Below are 3,944 nucleotides of genomic sequence, written 5' to 3' on the forward strand. Positions count from 1 at the left end.
CCTGCTCTGCCGCAGAATGTAATTGTATGGGCGCGCTGTGCACGCCGATACAGTTACAGTAGTGTAGCTCCGGTGGGCCCTCTCAGAGCTCGGGTCCCGGGGCCACCGCCCCCTCTGCCCCCCCCGATAGCTATGCTACTGTGACTTGTATTTTCTACAGCATCTCTTCAGTGTGCGTAATCTATAGTTAAGCAGACTGAAGAGACAATAGAGGTAATACAAAGCATATCTATACTCACCGGTTCAGGTGTCTGAAATAGTGAATTCAGGATGCTGTGTTTTTTGCATCCTCAATTCACAATTTCTGAAACCTGGACCATTGAGTATATATATGCCTTGTATTACCTCTACTTCATTCTGTGTGAAATTAGGCAGACTCAAGAAACGATGGATTGAATGAAAACCTACAATACCACTGACATAATAAGTGGATTTGAGATGAAATACTGTACATATGACACTCGGTACAGGGATGAATACAGGTTTTTTATTTACACCAAACATTAGGAACTTTTTAACATTATAGGTACTGACAAAAACACAAAAACACAACACAACATTTTATTAAATCATTTCATCCTGCCATGCAACACCTCCAATATCAGAAACAAAATAGTCAGCAAATTGGTCCCTGATTTGGGCAACATCAACTGTTGACCACAGAGGGTGATGATGGTAATCTGGCAATGGGTTTGAAACAGGTTCATGAAGTTCAATGTTCGGTCGCTCTTTAGCCATTATGTAGTTATGCAGAACCACTAGGCTTTGACCACCTCATCGACTGTCTCCATTTTTAGATTAATGGCGGTTCCAAGAATCCTCCATTTGGAGACAAGAATCCCAAAAGTACACTCAACTGTTCTTCGGGCCCTGGTCAGTCTGTAGTTAAAAATCTGTTTTGTGTGGTTCCTACTGGAGTAAGGTTTCAGTAGGTTTTCACATATCTGAAAGGCCTCATCCCCAACCATAACAAAGGTCATGGGTGGGCCTTGAGTGTTGGGAAGAGGTCGTGGCAGGGGGAAATTAAAATTTTTCCCATATAAGCGTCGGCCCATATCAGAGTTTTTAAAAGTTTGGGAGTCATTACCACGGCCAAAAGCTCCAATGTCCACAGCGATAAAGCGACAGTCCGCATCTGCTATCGCCATGAGCACTACAGAAAAATATTTCTTGCAGTTAAAGTACTCTGATTCGGTTCTGGCGGGTTTGGTAAACGAATGTGCTTTCCATCCACTGCTCCCAAACAGTTGGAGAAATTACACACTTGCCAGAAATTTTCAGCAATTTCAAGCCACATTTCCGCGGTGGGTAGGGGGATAAATTCTTCACGGAGAACTTTCCACAAAGCCCGGCAGGTGTCTGCAACTATTCCAGACAGAGTGGAAATTCCTATCCGGTATTGAAAATGGAGCGATGATAAGCTCTCTCTGATAGCCACGAATCTGCCAAACAGAGAAAAAAAAATTAAGAACTATAATATGACGGGGTTTAGCTAAACACTGAAAGAAAAAAAAAATAATACAAGGCAGAACAATAATAATTATGACAGGCATTTATGTACCTTAATGTGACCAGGAGACATTCCTTAGCAGGAATTGCTCTACGGAGCTGGGTGTCCTGTCTCCGGATGGCTCCTTGGACACGACCAAGCAAATCCCGGAAGGTCTCTTGAGACATCCTGGTATACTCTGTAAATTTCTTCGGGTTGGCATTGAGCTCGCTGTATAGGGTGTGGTAGGCTCCACGGCTCTCCCAGACTTCAATAATGGGGTGTCTCCAATAACGGTGACGCTGTCTTCTCCGTCTTTCTCTGTTTCTTTGTTGCTCACAAGCAAAAGCAAAGGCAAGAAAAAACTTTCTATCTAAATCCAGGTTGAAATAAAAGCTCTCCATGCGAAGATCCATCATGCATCAGGATACAGAAGCAAAATCTGAAGTTTTCAGCTGTCCAAGGGTCTATATAAAGATACTAGCTATGAACCTGTTCTACGCCAGGGTGGCGGGCATTTTTATTGGTATTTGGTTTCCCATCCTGGTATGTGCTGCACCCCTCATCCCTATCCTGGTATGTATGGTACCCTCACCCCCCAATCCTGGTATGCATGGTACCCCATTATACATATACTGGTATTCATGGTTCCCTTACCCCACAATCCTGGTATGCATGGCACCCCCTCATCCCTATCGCGGGATGCATGGTACCCCCTCATCCCTATCATGGTATGCATGGTGCCCTCACCCCACAATCCTGGTATGCATGGTCCTCTCACCCCCAATCCTGGTATGCATGGTCCCCTCACCCCCCTATTCTGGTATGCATGGTCCCTTCACCCCCCCTATCCTGGTATGCATGGTCCTCTCACCCACCAATCCTGGTATGCATGGTCCTATCCTGGTATGCTTGGTCCCCTCACCCCCCTATCCTGGTATGCATGGTCCTCTCACCCCCCAATCCTGGTATGCATGGTCCCCTCACCCCCCCTATCCTGGTATGCATGGTCGACTCACCCCGCTATCCTGGTATGCATGGTCCTCTCACCCCCCAATCCTGGTATGCATGGTCCACTCACCCCCCAATCCTGGTATGCATGGTCCTCTCACTCCCCAATCCTGGTATGCATGGTCCCCTCACCCCCCCTATCCTGGTATGCATGGTCGACTCACCCCACTATCCTGGTATGCATGGTCCTCTCACCCCCCAATCCTGGTATGCATGGTCCCCTCACCCCCCAATCCTGGTATGCATGGTCCTCTCACTCCCCTATCCTAAAATACATGGTCCCCTCACCCCGCTTTCCTGGTATGCATGGTCGCCTCACCCCCCCTTTCGTGGTATGCAAGGTCCCCTCACCCCCATTTCGTGGTATGCATGGTCCCCTCACCCCCCTTTTGTGGTATGCATTGTCCCCTCACCCCCCCTATCCTGGTATGCATGGTCCTCTCACCCCCCAATCCTGGTATGCATGGTCCCTTCACCCCCCAATCCTGGTATGCATGGTCCTCTCACTCCCCTATCCTAATATGCATGGTCCCCTCACCCTCTTACCTGGTATATGTGGCACCCCTGAGGGTTCAGTTGCCACAAAGGTACTGCACCTCCTCCTGAGGTGTGGTGCCCCACCATCCAGGTAAGGTGGAGACACCTGACCACACTCCAACACCTGCACCCCACACCACAAAGTAGTGTAGCAAAGCACCTTCGGCTGCTCCCTGCTTGGAGTGTAGCATAGCACCCCTTGGTGGCTCCCTGCTTGGAACACGAAACGTGTTGGGAGGTGGGTGGAGTTTAGTTCACATAAAAGAGTGGGAAGAGTTGAGTCAGGCAGTCAGTCTTTCACTCAGTCAGTGAGTGAGGATGTAGAAGGACAGAGAGTGAGAAAGAGAAGATCCCCGGGAGAGGGATGGAAGAAGGAAGTGCTGCAGCAGGCCACAGTGATCTGGGTCTGCTGGCACAGGAAAGAGACGGAGAAAGGAAGCTTGATTCTCCATTGCAAAGAAGGATTACTATGGAAGGTAAGGAGAGTAGGAGGACTAAGGATCAGGGTTGGAAGAGAGAACCCTTCCCCAAGTTCTAAGCGCAAGGACGGGGTCCGGTCCCCGAGGTTGTATGGATACTAATGGTCCTGCAGCAGACACCGGAGGAATAGAAGTAGTGACCACTTTATTCCCACACAAGACTTGGGGGCACAACAGCAACGATAGTGAGCCGGGACTAGGTAATAAGGAGTCCCCGAAGCAGGCTACAGCTGTCTGCCGTACAAGTAGAGTTCATAGGAACATCTGACAGGAGGAACTCCAGTGTAACTCAGTACTGGGAGTACTTCACTCAAAGGCGCTATAAGAGGAGATGTTCAGAAAAGGCACATATGTTGGCGGAGTGTTGGAAAGGAGTACTTCATCTTGCCTGGAAGTTGGCTGAGCTCCTGACCCGGAGGACACGGCAC

At 48.7% G+C, this 3,944-nt stretch overlaps 1 pseudogene; it reads right to left on the bottom strand.

Moving 5' to 3' along the window:
• Positions 1–534: 534 nt before the first annotated feature.
• LOC141051689 (uncharacterized) lies at positions 535–1,908 on the bottom strand (annotated as a pseudogene).
• Between the last annotated feature and the right edge of the window lie 2,036 nt (positions 1,909–3,944).

This window comes from Dendrobates tinctorius, unplaced genomic scaffold (genome assembly GCF_039654945.1).
Source record: "Dendrobates tinctorius isolate UK_male_01 unplaced genomic scaffold, ASM3965494v1 ptg000158l, whole genome shotgun sequence".
In the NCBI taxonomy this organism is placed as follows: Eukaryota; Metazoa; Chordata; class Amphibia; order Anura; family Dendrobatidae; genus Dendrobates; species Dendrobates tinctorius.